At 45.1% G+C, this 17,565-nt stretch overlaps 1 protein-coding gene and 1 long non-coding RNA gene across 5 annotated transcripts in view; one reads left to right on the forward strand and one right to left on the reverse strand.

Annotated features, from left to right (window-relative positions):
* The window catches only part of Adgrb3 (adhesion G protein-coupled receptor B3), a 527,596-nt gene that overhangs the window by 223,313 nt on the left and 286,718 nt on the right, over positions 1–17,565 (reverse strand). The window lies entirely within an intron of this gene.
* Positions 12,081–17,154, forward strand: LOC138819325 (uncharacterized). Of its 2 annotated transcripts, XR_011369400.1 has the most exons (5): positions 12,081–12,219; positions 12,347–12,434; positions 12,781–12,979; positions 13,841–14,025; positions 16,873–17,154. It is a non-coding gene; the product is annotated as an uncharacterized lncRNA (long non-coding RNA). The 2 variants fall into 2 exon arrangements; XR_011369399.1 differs by lacking the exon at positions 12,347–12,434 and having other exon boundaries at positions 12,693–12,979.

A 17,565-nucleotide genomic window follows, 5' to 3' on the forward strand; every position in this document is an offset into this window, starting at 1 on the left:
AAATACAGTGGGTGCATTCTTGGAATTAGTCAATAGACACTTAGCAGTATGAAGAATGGTGCCATGACATTATCAAGAAAACTAATGATAAGCTGGGCACTGGTGGCTCACGCCTGTAATCCTAGCTACTCAGGAGGCTGAGATCTGAGGATGGAGGTTTAAAGCCAGCCCAGGCAGGAAAGTCCGTGAGACTCTTATCTCCAAGAGACCACTAGAAAACTGGAAGTGGTGCTGTGGCTCAAGAGGCAGAGCACTTGCCTTGAGCTGAAGAGCTGAGGGACAGCGTTCAGGCCCAGAGTTCAAGCCTCATGACTGACCCAAAAAACCTCACATAAAACCAAAACCAAAAACCAAAACTAAAAACCTAATGATAACAGATGCTGGAAGTGATGTGGCCAAAAGGAAATGTCATTACACTGTTGGTGGGAATGTAAACTTGTTCAACCATTCTGGAAATCAGTATGGAGGTTCCTCAAAAAGCTACACAGAGCTCTCCTATAACCCAGCAACTCCTGGACATTTATCCAACAGACCACAAACCAGGCCACACTAGAGCTACCAGCACAACCATGTTTAGTGCAGGATTGTTTACTAAAGCCAAGATATGGAATCAACCCAGATGCCTTCAGTGGATGAATGGATCAAAAAAATGTGGTACATATACACAATGGAATTCTATGCCTCCATCAGAAAGAATGACACTGCCCCTTTCATAAGGAACTGGAAAAAATGATATTAAGTGAAATAAGCCGAAGAAACATAATCCTAGCTACTGAGGAGGCTAAGATCTGAGGATCACGGTTCAAAGCCAGCCTGGGCAGAAAAGTCCATGAGATTCTTATCTCCAATTAACCACTAGAAAACCGGAAGTGGTGCTGTGGCTCAAGTGGTAGAGCACTCGCCTTGAGCTAAAGAGTGCAGGGATAACGCCCAAGCCCAGAGTTCAAGCCCCATGACTGACAAAAAAAAAGAAAGAAAGAAAGAAAGAAAGAAAAGATGTTTGCTGTAATGAATTCCAAGAAATGGAACCAAGAGCTTTTTAGTTATTTTTCTGTTTCTTCTTTCTTCTCTGTCACTGTTTTTGATTTCTGTATCTTTTGTCTTGTAAGCAAGTTTATCTGTTTTGACGAAGATAAAGGTGGCACAGAAATGGTGGGACAAAGGGTGAAGGAATTCAGTAGTGATACTCACTGTTAGAAATGAACTATACAACTTGCGGGGAGGGAGGGCAGTCGGGAGGAAACACTGGGAGAAAATGAGGAAAGAGGTGACACTGTTCAAACAGAAATGTACTCTTATGTGAGTGTGACCCCTCTGTATGTCACCTTCACAATAACAATAAAAAAAGAAAGTACAATGCCACTGTACAACAGCAACCACCGTTCTGTAGAGTATTCTGGAAATGAGAAAAGGCTGCATATAGAAACTTCGAAGAGGGATTTCACTTAAAATAACTTTGTACTAATGAAAGAGGAAAAAACAATGTAATTGCTATCATCTTAGTGGCAGTCTCCCTACCACAACATCAGGACAGAAGGAAGGAAACTGACACAGTATATGGGTCAGTTGTAGCAGACTCTGAGCATGAGGAAGCAGAATTTAGGTCACTCACACAAACCCATTATTGCTTAGCTCATCAAACAGAGGCTCCTCCTTGCCTTGCTACAGTCAACGCCAGAGTGCAGGATTTGGGGGCAGAATGTGAGCGACCTCCTCTTCAGTTGCTTGTCTAGCTTCTACCCCATCTACCCAAACTACCAGATCTATACAATCTACCCCATCTATCCAGTTTAACCAATCATCTCCCTGTTCTACCTGATCTACCCTGTTATCTACCCAATCATCTACCCACCCAGTCTACCACATTTCCCCAATATATGGCATGGCACCCTGTTCCCACCACCAATTTACCCATTCTATGACAATGGCACCCTGTCCTCACAACCAAACACATCCAAAGCCTGGCAGCCCCCTCTGAGCAGAGGTCCCCAGCTGTGACCTCTAGGGAGAATGGATATCCACACACCACCCCTCATACACGGGCCATTCAGTTAACCAAGACAGTGTCAAAAAACACTTCTCAGAAAGGTAACTTGCATGGATGGACACTTTACTGAAGAGATAAAATGAGAAAAATAAGAGGGCTGTGATTTTTTTTAATCATGGGTTTATGTAGTTTATAAATTTTTGTGTGTATTTGAAAGTTACTTTATATGGGACATAATTTCGCTTTAATGACTAGATGGTGTGTATGTGGTATGTGAATGTGTGTGATGTATGGTGTGAGTGTGGTGTGCATGTGTATATGGTATATGTATGTGTAGGTGGGGTTTTGTGTGTGTAGGGGTGGTGTGTGAATGCATGTGTGTGGTGTGTGTACATGTGTGGTATATGTGTGTGCATGTGTGTTGTGTGTGTACGTGTGGTCTGGGGTGACATAAAACAGCGCTGTACTTCAGTCTAATGGCCGGCCCTGCTCTCACGTGGCTGGGCTGCTTGGCATCTTCTGTGTTAATATGAGAGGAGGTCGCATGAGTCTGCAGTGTTTAGACAATGGCTAACACGAAGGGGAAATGGGACTTGGCTTTCTTTCACAGACTTAATACAAATTCCAGCTGGGTCCTGGGAGTCTGTGAGGTTCACTCTCACCCCACACTTGAAATGTGAAGTATGCAGGAGGACGGAGCCTCAGGGTGCCGAGTCCCTCCCAAAGGGCACATGAGGCCCATCTGGAGGCCTTCTTGGACTGAGAGCCTGGGTCACTGCCCTGGGCAGAGTTGCTAATGACTTCACACAACTGTCAGCATCCAAGGATGCAAGATATGGGAGCAGGAAGAACCAGAGGCAAGACTTTGATCATGGAAAATGCTCAGCACACACAATCTATAAAGCAAAATTAGGGTTTTAAGCAAGATTATAATTTTTTAGCTCAGGAAAACATCAGCCTCTCTCTCTCTCTCTCTCTCTCTCTCTCTCTCTCTCTCTCTCTCTCTCTCTCTCTCTCTCTCTCTCTCTCTCTCTCTCAGAGCTTTGTGATCCTGCTTGGCTTTTCTGCTCAAGGCTGGCACTCTACCCCTTGAGTCATACCTCCACTTCTGGCTTTTTGCTGGTTAATTATCAATCTCACAGACTGCTTTTTGCCAGGGCTAGCTTTGAACCAGGATCCTCAGAGTTCAGCTTTCTGATCCTCCGCACCTGCTGAACTTCATCGTCTTTTAGGAAGACCATCACCACTTTCCTGGTGAGGCAGCTCAGCTCCCCTGCTGGCTCCCAGGCCCGCCCAGTTCTCCTCCGCCCTCTCCACCACAGATGAGCCCTAGAAAGGTTGTGTTTGTTGTCGTCGGTGCCAGTACAGAAGCTGCCAGGCAGAGCAGTCTCCACGCGTGTGGCTACATGCACATGGACTACAGGCATGTCACACACACACAGGTAGAGCACACACGGGCTGGGTACATGTATGCTGTTCACAACCTTTATCCACAAATCCCAACTCCAAGGTCTTTTGTGTCATTTGCCATGTACGAAGAGGCGGAGGTGGATGCAGTGTTGGGTCAATTGAGTCTGACAGAAGCAGTGTTGGGTGAACTGAGGCAGTTCAGTCTAGGTGGTGACAGAAGCACAAACCTGTCGCTTCTGGTGGACATGGATCCCGTGAGGAACCTGGGGCGGCCCGCTCTCCCCAGAACACAGAGGGGGAATCACGGGGAAGTGCTGGTGGTGCTGGGGTGTGCTAAGGGAAGCCACTGACCCTGAGAGGGGTGAGGGAGGGACGGTGCTTTGAGCCTGCAGAGATGGCTACGACGTTACACAGATTTGAGTTTATTTCTAAGAGAGTGAGGATCTTTTCCAGCGAAGGGGGAAAAGATTGGCATGAGGGCAAGGCTGAAGAAACTTGGAAGATGCTGCAGTAGTCACAATCCCTGACAAAGCTGCAGAAACAGGAATATCAGGCCCAGATAATGGGGCCACACCCCAAGACTGCTTAAAGAAGCTCTAGATAATAACTTGAACAAATGGCTTAGTCAGTGATTACTCTTCAACTCTATGATTAAATATCTTCTCTTTTTAGAGTTCCTCAGCTTTATTCCAAAACATCCACACTTTCAACGTAGTGATTTTTATTTAACATCAGTAAGAGCCAGGGGCGATGGTACACACCTGTAATCTAGGCTATGTAAGTGGTGGGGATGAAGAGGCTCAGGGCTGGAGCTTGCCCGGGGCAAAGGTTAGCGAGACCCAGCTTAATAAAATGTCCAGTTGTCTGCACATTTGCAGTCCCCTCTGTTCAGCAGACAGGAGGCCAGGCCACGCAAGCCTGGGCACAACTCCCCTGAAAAGTAATGAGCACAAATAGGGCACAGAAGAGCGGCTCACGTGGTGGAGGGCTTACATGAGACCCAGAACAATTCCCAGGATTGTCAAAGTAAGTACACATGTACACAAAAACTAAACTTAGTGCAGGATCCGGAACGGTACACTTAACACCACTTAGGGCTAAATTCAGCGAAACATTATTAGTAAAATCCAGGGAAAGGTATCATCTTGCTAATAATAAGAATACATGAACTGTGTTATGGTGTTATGGAGCTGTGGAACTAAACCCTGTGGTAACAGCTGCGGTCAGGGCAAGGACTGGGCACGAAGTTATTTCCAAGGACTATTTCCTTGGAGAACAGCTAGGACTGCAATTGGCCAATCCTGGCTGGCGGCCAGGTCTTCTACTGTATAACCACAAGCACTTGTTTGCACAAAACACCACAGAACTGAATTTGCCGGGCTGAGTTGGAGCTTAGAAACGTATGCAAGTGTAGCTCCACGCCCTGCCTGGCTGGTAATGCTGAGTGTGGGCAGCAGCAGTCACAGCTCACACTGGGCCCATCAGACCCTCCTGGAATGATGAACTTGGTAGACACATTTAAGAAGCACATACTATTCACGTACCCCAGAGGCTTCCTCCAGGAGACCCGTGCTGGGGCAGAAGCCGGCATTCTTCCAAGAGCTCCCCTAAAACATTAGCTACCAGTGAGGGCCGAGTTTGTCTCTCTCCACTCTGGGGGACATTTGCCAATATTGGGAGTCATTCTTGATCATCACAGCTGAAGGGCAGGCATTGCTACCGGCATCTTGTGGGCAGAAGGCAGAGGTGCTGCTAAAAGCCTTGCAGTGCCAAGCTTGCTAGGTGTGGACGGAACCAGAACTCACAGGGAGCAGCAGCTGCACACACCTGCTCAGCATGCAGATGATGGAGCCAGTGCACACAGGGAGTAGCAGCTGCACACACCTGCTCAGCATGCAGATGACAGAGCCAGAGCACACAGGGAGCAGCAGCTGCACACACCTGCTGAGGGTGCGGGTGATGGAGCCAGTGCACACAGGAAGCAGCAGCTGCACACACCTGCTCAGGGTGCACACGGGGTGGGGAACAGAAAGATGGAAGTTGAGTGAGTGCTGAGTGGTCCTGAGGAAGTTGGTCTCACTTTTCTTGTATTTCTTTCATTAGTTGGTGTTTATTCTCTAGTGATGATGGATAAAGTTATTGATGAATCATTAATTTACTAAACAATAGAGGTTCAGAAGAATAGAGTGCATTTGTAAATATTTTGTAAGGGAGAAAGAACTGCTCAGACAAGAGGATGTAAATGTTCACTTCATTCACCTCAGTGGTAGAGTAGAGTAAGTGGTAGAGCATGCATGAAGTTCTAGATTTGATCCCAGCAGAACACACACACACACACACACACACACACACACACACACACACACACACACACACACACACACACACACATCAACACATAATTCATTCCTTTAAATATACAAGGACCAAACACCTATTTGGTACATATAAAATGACATGGTATGCTAACATCAAACAACAAATATCATCCCAAGTTCTTTTTGACCAGTGTAATTATACAACGTGAGCTTGTTTCCACCGTGCTGTGTGCTCTCGCTCCATTCTTTACTAAAACGATTATCAAGCTGGAGATAAAGTTAGGGGCAGGGAACAGTCCGGCAACCCAGGGCCCTGAGCTGGGCCCCAGCACAACAAGAAAGAAAAAAGCAGAAAGAAGAAAAAAATACACTATTGTTTCTTCTCAATAGTAGTATAAATCCACAAAAGTGAATTTACTAAGCAATGTAAATATTGGGGCATTATACAATATTTTTCTTTAGCTTTTGAAAGCTTGCTCGCTAATGAACCCTTGGTCCTTAGAAGGAAACTATTGTTGCCACTATTGCAGGACAAAAGCAAGCTTCCTTCCCCGCACTGCAGGAACAGCACTCAAGAATCATTTCTTTCACCAACTCGGGCTGATTTACCATTTAGTAGAGCAAATTAAGAATTTGTCAGTAATTATGAAAATAATTTCCTCCATTTATTGGAATACTTTGCTGTACCACAGCCCGGCACATGATTCCTCTGGGTGATGTAGGTGTTGTTAAAAGGCGATGTGAAAATATGATCCTGCTTATGGATTGCTCCCATAAAGGCTGAATCACTGTGGTTGTTTTTATTTTGTGTGTGTGGAAAAAAAGAATTTATTTCTCTTTTGAAATAATAATAAAAGAACAGAACAAGTCAATTTGAACTTTTGGAAAGACAGGAAAGTGCTGTCTGTGTTACATACTGAACCAGATAGTCTCTCTTTGAAATGGTATTTTGCCTCTCAAATCTCTGCATAAAACATACCCCTTCTTTACATAACCTACTTACCAATATAGACAAGGAAATAACTATGCAAATTTGTTATAAGATTGACCAATATGTTAAGTTTCAATTCAGCAATTATTTATTAAATGCATCTGCTGCTGTGATAAATACATCTTGTTGTGATAAATGCTAGAAATGAATGGAAATGGGGTCACACAGCAAGAAAAAAAGTCAGCAATTTCAGGTCCTTGACGTCACCATCAGACAAAAAGTCACAAGCCCAGCAAACACGGCCTCCGTGCAGAAGAGGCTATGGTGGCAGTCCACTGTATCAGAAGCAGTGCTGTGGCCTTGATGTGGGCAGCAAACGGTCCCCTCTCAGAGCAGTTTGTGAAACAGGAACATTTCAGGGCAGTGCACCTTGCCCAATTCTTGCCAAACACAGCTCTCTTAACAGTACCAGAAAATCAGTAGTGCAACAACCCAGACCACACTGAGATGTTTGTTTGAAATAAATATACAGTCTTTCCCATGCTGTGTGTGTATCATTACGTTCAAGACGTCAACGTCATTTTAAGTGCAGATGTCCAAATTACTTTCCTTTGCTGACAATGCTGATATATATCTAACTGCCAGTTTTTGTTTCCAATCTTTGCAGAAGATGTCATCTGTGATCAGGACTCAGTCTGACTCCAAATATTGTTTGCAAAGTATTGTTTCTTAATTTATAATCCTGAATGATAATACTTGTGTCCACTGTACCAACACATGAAAATGTTCAAACATAGGTTTTAATTTTGACCTAAATCATTAAGCTACTCTTTATTAGCCCACAAAGTTGGATCTATAAGCAATGTATTAACACGTTTTATGAGAGCACTTTTATATTTATCTCATTGTTCACATGAACACTGATTCTTTCAATCAACATTTTAAATACTTTAAAGACAAATATTAATATTAATGGAAAGTATTTAGAGATATGTATCCATCTATAGCAGATTACTTGATCCTATGACTTGAAGAAAGCATGACAGGTTCTGTGGTTTGGAGGTGGTATGGGTGGGTTCTGTGATTTGGAAGTTAATGGGTTCTGTGGATTGGAGGTGGTGTGGATGGATTCTGTGGTTTGTAGGTGGTGGGGATGGATTCTGTGGTTTGGAGGTGGTGGGGGTGGGTTCTGTGGTTTGTAGGTGGTGTGGATGGGTTCTGTGGTTTGTAGGTGGTGGGGGTGGGTTCTGTGGTTTGGAGGTGGTGGGGGTGGGTTCTGTGGTTTGGAGGTGGTGTGGATTGGTTCTGTGGTTTGGAGGTGGTGTGGATGGGTTCTGTGGTTTGGAGGTGGTGTGGATGGGTTCTGTGGTTTGGAGGTGGTGTGGATGGGTTCTGTGGTTTGGAGGTGGTATGGATGGGTTCTGTGGTTTGGAGGTGGTGTGGGTGGGTTCTGTGGTTTGGAGGTGGTGTGGATGGGTTCTGTGGTTTGGAGGTAGAATGGATGGGTTCTGTGGTTTGGAGGTGGTGTGGATGGGTTCTGTGGTTTGGAGGTGGTGTGGATGGGTTCTGTGGTTTGGAGGTGGTGTGGGTGGGTTCTGTGGTTTGGAGGTGGTGTGGATGGATTCTGTGGTTTGGAGGTGGTGTGGATGGGATCTGTGGTTTGGAGGTGGTGTGGATGGGTTCTGTGGTTTGTAGGTAGAATGGATGGGTTCTGTGATTTGGAGATAACACGACAGGTTCTGTGGTTTGGAGGTGCTGTGGATGGGTTCTGTGGTTTGGAGGTGGTGTGGATGGGTTCTGTGATTTGGAGATAACATGACGGGTTTTATGGATTAGAGGTGGTGTGGATGGGATCTGTGATTTGGAGGTGGTATAGATGGGTTCTGTGGTTTGTAGGTGGTGTGGGTCGGTTCTGTGGTTTGGAGGTGGTGTGGATGGGTTCTGTGGATTGTAGGTGGTATGGGTAGGTTCTGTGGTTTGTAGGTGGTGTGGATGGGTTCTGTGGTTTGGAGATCACATGACAGGTTCTGTGGATTGGAGGTGGTGTGGATGGGTTCTGTGGTTTGGAGATCACATGACAGGTTCTGTGGATTGGAGGTGGTATGGATGGGTTCTGTGGTTTGGAGGTGGTGTGGGTGGGTTCTGTGGTTTGTAGGTGGTGTGGATGGGTTCTGTGGTTTGGAGATCACATGACGGGTTCTGTGGATTGGAGGGGGTGTGGGTGGGTTCTGTGTTTTGGAGGTGGCATAGATGAGTACTCTAAGGGCCCGTCCTTGGGTGATGGTGATAGGAAGCGGTGGATCTTTAAGAAGCCGGACCTGGCAGTGACTCACACCTGTAACTCTAGCTACTCAGGAGGTTAAGATCTGAGAATCCCAGTTCAAAGCCAGTCTGGGTAGGCAAGTCTGTGAGACTCTTATTTTCAAGACAGCACTGGGGCTGCAGCTCAAGTGGTACAGTGCCAGGAGGAAAAAGGCAAAGAGACAGCACTCAGCCCACGAGTTCAAGTTCCAGTACTAGTGCGTGCGCACATGCACACCTACACACCTACACACACACATGCGCACACACACACACACATGCATACACAGGATGCATTGAAAGAATTATTGTGAAGGGAGAAATATCGAGACATTCCTTGGGATTACAGATCGTGAGCTCCCCTAACTTAAGCGTTCTCACTGTACCTGGAGAGGATGCTGGTGCACAGGGTGGAGAACGCAGCAGTGCCCGGCACACGAGCTATCCACACACAGAGCAGCTAGTCTTCCCAGGGTGAAGGTTCTTATTAAAAAAGAGGCAGTGCTGGGCTTCCAGGCAGGCAGACCCTAGTTCAAATCTTGACTCTGGATGGGTGCTGGTGGCTCATACCTGTAATCTTAGCCACTCAGGAGGCTGAGAACTGAGGATCATGGTTTGAAGCAGCCCAGACAGGAAAGTCCATGAGATACTCATCTCCAATTAGCCACCAAAAACTACAAGTGTAGCTGTGGCTCAAGTGGTAGAATGCTAGTCTTGAGCAAAAGCTGAAAGACAGCACCTGAACCCTGAGTTCAAGTTCCAGTACCAACGTGCCCATGGGCACATACACACACACATACACAAAGTAACTGTGTGGAAGATCATCAGGTTCTGGTCTAGGGGCTTGGGCTTGGGGAGGGTTGGCTCCTTTTCTTCATGGGACCCCCAGCCTCTCTGGCTTCCTGTCTTCGTGGTATGGCTCCCTGACTCATGTGCTCTGCCTTCCTGAGCCAGAAGCTCCCCCAGCAATACCAATGCCACATTGTGTACATTTCTGAAATCAAGCTCTGGTGAAATTATCTTCTTCCCCTGTAAGTTTTCCAGCCTCAGGTATGTCATTATAGAAACAGAAAAAAAGCATAGACTTAGTTAACTCTGTCTAAGGAAAATATTTGTTAACTTTAATTACTGAGTATTTCTGAGTACACATAAGTAAGCGATTCTGAGACTTAAAGACACATAATAGCAAATTAAATATTCAGTAAAATGTTTGGTCTGTTGCTAATAGGATACCTAAGTAGGGAAATTTTAGCTTGAGTCATTTAAATGATTTAAGAGTATCTCATTTGAATTCTCAGCAATTTCAGGCCTCCATCTTTTTTTTGAAATAGAACCACAGGCAGTAAATTAAGACAGGCTCACCACAGGCCTACTTGTACCAGTCTTAGATTGTTCCTATTAATATTTTAAATAAAAAATCTATTAATACTTTATAGATATAGATATAGATAATATATAGATATTGGCCAGAGTTCCTTGCCATCCTTCTACAGACCTTAAAACAGTAAAAATCAGTGAGAGATACTGGATAAATTCCTAGTTTCGCCACTATTCATTTTTTTAAAAAATGTAGCAAATACTTTGAAGTGTGACTTCAATGGCCTTATGAGGAAAGGTGCTCAGGTTCACTGCCCACACTGGAGATAGGGCACAGGGCCTTTCAGGACAGAGGAATCTGCCAGCCGGCAGCTCTGACCTTTACTTTGTCTGTATTGTTTTAACCTTCCTGCTCTGGAACATTCTTCTGAGAGTGTGATGCCTAAACACAAGACTTCCAGGAAAGAAACTCTGGCACCCGTGGCTCATGGCACCTATAACCCCAGCTATCCAGATGCCTGGGTCACATTCTGAAGCTGTGATACTCCATTTCCAAAATATCCAGCAAAAGCTTGGTGGAGGCATAGTTGAAGCAGTAGAGCACTAGAGGACAAGCAAGTTGTACTGAGTTCAAACCCGAATACGAGTATTAACTGCCACCCTTCTCTGTAAGATTCTTCTACCGACCACAAGACTCCTGAGCCTCTGAGCACATTTCATGCTTCAACACTGTGGAACACCGTCAGGACTGTCTCCCTCCTTCTCTGGGGCTGCGGTGACTGCCCCACGCAACAGCAGACAACCTTACAACCACTTCCATTTGTTGCTGTTTTTCATCATCTTGAAGTAGTTGTACATAGGAGCTGCCATTTAACAAAGCAGTTTATGAATGCATACTGATCAATGTCAGCCCTTTTGGTATTCTCCCTTTCCCTCCTACCCTACCCCTTCCTTCACTCTTGTTAATTTTGCCGGATCTACACCGAATTCTTGACTGCATTCCACTTCTTCTTCTCCTCTTCATACATTCAATCACACCCTGCCTCACCACCTCCCCTTTCCAGTACCCTCTTCCTGGAGTTTTATTTTGTTCAACTTTGATTTTGGCTTTCTAAGGAATTACCCTACTTGAGATCTCCCTTGAATCTACCACAGTAGTCATGAATTTAAAGAAATTACACAGGGAGCTTTAAAATAAAACATGATACTGATTAAAAATTGAAGTTGGTTTTCAGCTGCATAATTTTAACTGTAAAAGTTAACTAGAAAGCTAAGCTCTACCTTTAATACTTCAGCTAAATAACAAAACAGGACTTGTAATGATGTTAATTTCAGACACTGGGAACTTTTTCAGATCATAATTCATATGGTAAATAATTGCTATCAGGAATTATCTAAAAAAGAATTACTATCAAGATGCCACTGAATATGTTTTTGGATTTAGAAATACCTAAGAATATAGCCAAGTAGTTTTAATATATGCATTTTAATATCATGATAGAAATTAATATTAAAATATAAACTCATACCTTAGCATTTGTTTTAGCATACATAGCTTCTTGATTTAAAAATATCCTCTTATACATAAGGATTTGTTCAGGGCAGAGTTGAGCTATTTTCATTTCAGAAAAACACTTAGCTTCTGTTTCACAATGTGCATGCACCATTTCTCAGTAATTAGACAATTTATTTGAACAGTCTGGATAATAACTGCTGAAGGTCTCTGGGAAAGACATTTTGGCAGCAAACAGAATATGGAATTCCAAGCCCTTGGAGGAAGGTGTGAATGGAAGAGCATTCTAGAACCAAGTGGAACAGCTAGTGCTGTGGCCAGGAAAGGCAGAGAGGAGTCCTGGAGTAATAATTCACTCACGTGGGACACTCGCTAAGTGAACGCTGATTGTATGAAGGAATGGTACAATTGAGATAAGCAGACTGAGACTGTAACCATTGGAGTAAGTGGCACTCCCCACTCTTGATCTATTCACTCTTTCAAATTTCACCCATGCTACGTAATTTCTTTATCACTATATGTATGTTGTTTCTGTCTTTCCATGGACCTCTTCTATCTAATCTTATAAGGTAGATTGTTTAGTCTGTTCACTGACATACGCACCAAGAGCTTGAACAGCAGAACAAATTGGAGATCCTCAAGGAGCACTGCCAGAGCGTAAGTCTGAAATCCATTAACAACGCTACAAATTTACAAAACTGAAAGTGACATGCTTCTAGTTGCCAAATACTTAAATACAGGTGGGCATATCAAATAGCAATAACATGAGGCAGGAAACACAGGACAGTAGAAAATACACACTTAAAGTTGTGAGAGATGCACATGTATAGCAACGTTTCATGCCATGCTGTTCTGCGAGGCAGTGGTGGAGTTAGATTGCAGTGTTCCTCTTTTCAGTAAAATGATTTCTTATAGGCCCACTTTCCCACTGAAATACCATAAGAACATTGGGGATACATGTGAAAACACATGAACAGGATCCGTCCTTCCCATGAACCTGTAGCCTGTGTGGAAAGCCTCCAGAGAACTTCTAGGATGAGCTCAGCTTCAGGCCCCGAGGGATAATCAAAGGAAACCTGAAGTCATCTCTGGGGAATGTGCCTTTACCCTGGGCCCCAGGAGTGCTCATCGATAACTCTCCAAGGACTGCAAACGTGACAGCCCATCACACCAGGAAAAGAGGCATTCTGGGTGAGAATGAGGTAAATGCGATCAGAACTGGATCCCCAGACATGTGAAGTACAAACTGTTGTTGGGTACGGCTGAGGGGAGAACGAGTGGACCGTAAGGGGAGACCGAGGCTGAGGATGGAGCCAGGCCTCTTATGGAGGACAAGGTGGGGAGCTGCATCTGGTGGCGCGCTAGCAGGGTCCTGAGAGGCCCAGGCCCCCTACGGCAGGGACAGCGCGTGTGCACACGCTCCTCTGGTGGTCCTCCCTCAGTACCTGTGCACACGCTCCTCTGGTGGTCCTTCCTCTCCTTACAAGGCCCTCTGTATGCTTTCGGGGGCACTGACCCGATGGCCTTGTCCAGTCCTAACCAGCTTAGAAGGCGCCCCTCTAAGCATCACAGAGTAGGTGCCTCTCCTCTTACTCCTCACCCTAGAGACAGCATTTCAGCTCATGAGCACTGGCGGCAAGCTCAGCCCCCCGCCCCCCAGAGCACAGCAGAGGGGTGGACAACCCACACTGGAAAAGTAACAGGTACCAGGGACTCATGCCTGTAATTCCAGCTCCTCAGGAGGGGCTGAGATGGGATGATTGAGGCTCACAGTCAGCAAACACATCCTCAACACTCTTCTCTCCAGTTAATGAGCAAAAAGCTGGAAGGAGAGGTGTGGCTTGTACGGTAATGCACCAACCTTGAGTGACAAAGCTCGAGGACAGTGCCCAGACTCTGAGTTCAGCCCCAGGACTGGTGGGGGAGGGGAGGGGGTGAGGAGGTAGGTGTGTGGGTGGTGTGGGTGGGGCTGTGGGCTTCATGTTCATTGTGTGACTCTTTCTACAGTGGTAGAATAAGGATGAGACGTGACTGTTCGGTTCAAACTTCATTTTCCGAAACAGAAAAAAAGAAGTCTGGACCCGTGGCAGAAGCCGTGGTTTCCAAGCCCTGCGTGGAAGGTCAGAGCGAGGTCCACATGAGACTGCAGCACACCATTCCCTGCCAGGTGTCCTCAGCTCAGGCTGTGGGAATAACCCAGCGCTCCCAGGACTCACGCGGGGGCCGTTAACACCGTCAGCAGCATCTGGTAAGCTAGCTGTTAAAAAGGGGTCATTACTCCATCAAAATATTCGAGAATACTTCTTCAGGAAACTAAGCCCTTAAGACTCAAGAACATAAAAAGCACAATGCAATTCAAACGTCCTGAGAAGTTTGGTAAATATTCTAAGCGATTAAAGCAGAAAAATTTCCCCAAAGAAAGATAGCTAAGAAAGAAAGGTCATTTTCCATTGTCCAGGGTTTATGGGGTGGGGGGAAAAGCCACAATTCTACATACCTCCCAGCCTCATAAAATAATATATACTATATATTAGTATATATAGCACATATAATATATATAGTGTATTTTATATATAATATATAGTAATAAAATAAAATAGTAAATAAGAACTAAAAAATAAAATAAATAAAAAAAGTAAATAAAGCTTTTAGTTGTCTACTAATGAATCTTTCCATTTACAGAATTTTAAAAAACAGGAAACAAATATTTTTGTATTGCTTTTTAGAGTAAAAATGGCATTGTTGTTTTATAAATAGTACCAAAAGTTTTATGAACAGTAAGTTTGAAAAACCAGTAACTATTTTAAACTTGGGTAATATGGCTTTTGACTATGATATATTCTACTTTGTGAGTTGTACTTTAATGTATATGGACTAAATTTTTAAACTATGTTTTAAAATCCATGAATGGGTCTACAATTTGTCCCTGTGTGTGTCCACTGCCCCATTACAGGCTTACGCATTTCCCCCTCACCCGCCCCCCCATCCACCCTCCCCATGCACATCAAATTTCCCACTCTTTTGTGTGTGGAATAATGATTTAATGAGGCCTGATATTTTTATTTTTGTCATTGTGAATATAGTTAAGAGACAAAAAAAAGCATAAGATAGTTTTATTTAACCAGAGAAGTCATTGGGCCATAATGGACAGGGAAAAGGCCTATAAAATCCTGGTGTCTCAGATGCAAGCTACAAAAATCTGTATTTACTGCTCTTTAGTTACATGAACACATTCACCTCAACGAGTCTACAAAGTGCCAGCCGGAGCAATGTCCTCAACTTCAACTTAAAAAAAAAAAAAAAAAGAGAGAGACATTCTCTGCAGAGCCACCACATACAGTGGGCGGGACACGGGTGTGCCCAGGAGAGGTGTATGCCAGGGGAGGTGTGCGGACTGTGTGCTCAGTGCAGTGTCCTGGGTATGCTTAAGACGAGATTTCTTTCCTAGGGTCGATGGCTGCGCCCTTGCTGACATCTTTATGTACTTTTCACAGACCAATCTGTGCAATAAAATAAATCATGCTTTTGGAAGGTCTGCAGTTAACTGAATGCCCAGAAAATTCTAGAAGCAGGGAGTAGAATTCTCACTGGCTCCAAACCATGGACCACCTACATCCCCGCCTCCCACACCTTGACCACACATAGCCACACCTGATTCCCACAGTCCTGACCACACAACCACACGTGCTCCCCGCCCTGACCACACACAACCACGCATGCTTCCAACAGCCTGAACTACACACCCCTTCGCTAGCTTCCCACCACCTGACCACACACAACCACGCCCACTTCCAATAGCCCGAACTACACACACCTTCGCTAGCTTCTCACCACCTGACCACACACAACCACGCCGGTTTCCCATGGCCCTGAGCACACACAACCTCATCCACTTCCCCTTAGCACACACTACCACGCCTGCTTCCAATGGCCCTGAGCACACACAACCTCATCCACTTCCCCTGAGCACACACTACCACACCCGCTTCCCACAGCCTGGACCACACCCAACCACACCTGCTTCCCACAGCCTGGACCACACCCAACCACACCCGCTTCCCACGGCCCTGGTCCATCTCCTTCCTGAGCAGCCGCATTGAAGTTTCCCACCTGACTTCTCAGTCATTTGTCCCCTTTTTTATAATTGTGAGAAATTAATTTCTCTTCATTTGGTTTCCTGAGTCCATATAAAAGAACTTCACATTTGACCGTTTCCTCAGGGAACGCTTGGCCATGCCAGCAATATCGTATATATTTGCTTCGAATTTCTCAGGGCTCAGTGACCTTTCCTGGGGTACACATGTAAAATGCTCCTTGATGGGGGGGAGGGGAGAGAAAAGAGAGTGGACAGAGAGGGGGGGGGAAGAGAGAATGAATGACTGTCTCCCTGACACGAGGGACGGGGCTGGGTGTGAGCTTTGGCGTTGCTTGGTTGGAGTTACGTTGTGCAGTGAACAAAATCTGTCTTCAAAAATGAGTGACTAGAAGAAGCAAAGATGCTCTGCACAGGCAGAAATAAGGATAACAGAAGCAAAAGAGAGAGTTCAGGGAGCTAAGCAGAGAAGGAGCCAGCGCATGTTGGTCTTTGAAAAGTCGTGACCACGGCTCCTCCTGATGCCAGTCAATCCCAGGAGAAAGAACACCACACCAGGGCATCTCCATCATGAGTAGCTCTTACTGACCTAAAGGACGCGCTGTCCCTCCTGGGACCGACGCAGACGCACAGCAAGCCACAGGAGGCCACGACACTAAACTCTTGCAGATTAAAAGGAAAATCAGTTAGACAGGCACCTATGGCTCATGCCTATAATCCCAGCTATTCAGGCTGACCTGAAGATTGAGGATTGAGGCACGCTAAGTCAGGAGAGTCTAGGAGATTCCCATTGCCAACCAATCATCAGAAAGCTGTAAGTGGAGCTGAGGCTCAGGTAGTACAGCACCACCCTTGAAAAAGAAAAGCTAAGGGACAGTGCCCAGACCCTGAGTTCATAGCCCAGTTCTGGAAGAAAACATAATGTAAACCAAGTACCTTAGGGCCCAGCAAACTGCTGGAACCTTAGTTTCTTTCTTATAAACCCTAAGTTTCCCCTTCTAGGTTTGCTGTGACGAGAGAAGTAACACCATCACTCTCACATTTCTAGAGTGAAGAACACTGGGAAGATTCTTGGAAAATACACATCTCCAATAATGTGGTCCTCCAGCCAAACAAACATGGTAGCACTGCTTCCGACATTGATTCAATTAATAGTTTATCACCCATGCATGCACAAAGAATTGCACACTTATGTCTAAGCCTTATCTATGCCTTTAAGGCATTAAAATCTCAGAACTATCAAGGAGATGAAGTTGAACTTGGTCAGCTACATCACAATTAATTATACCAACAACAATAAAATCATGAATTACTCATTTGAAGCTTCTTCCTCCCTCCCTCCCTCTTTCGGTTCCTCTGTCCCTTCCTCCTTTCCTTCCTTCTTTCTTTCCTTGTGCCAGTACTGGGGCTTGAACTCAGGGCCTGGTTACTTTCTCTTAGCTTATTCCTTCTAGGCGGGGGTGGAGATAATACCAACCACATTTCAACCTGCAGGTTTTGGCTGGTTCACTGGAGGTAAGAGTCTCATGAACTTTCCTGCCTGAACTGGTTTTGAAATGCACTTCTCAGCTCTTGGGCTCCCCAACAGCTAGAATCACAAGCACGATCCACCAGCACCTGGCCAGTGTTTTCTTTTGTCTGCATGCATACGTAAAATATTTGAATGAAATTTAAGCATCGCTCAATTTCTACAAT

This window comes from Dipodomys merriami, unplaced genomic scaffold, assembly GCF_024711535.1.
Source record: "Dipodomys merriami isolate MVZ:Mamm:240054 unplaced genomic scaffold, mDipMer1.0.p SCAF_8, whole genome shotgun sequence".
NCBI classification, from domain to species: domain Eukaryota; kingdom Metazoa; phylum Chordata; class Mammalia; order Rodentia; family Heteromyidae; genus Dipodomys; species Dipodomys merriami.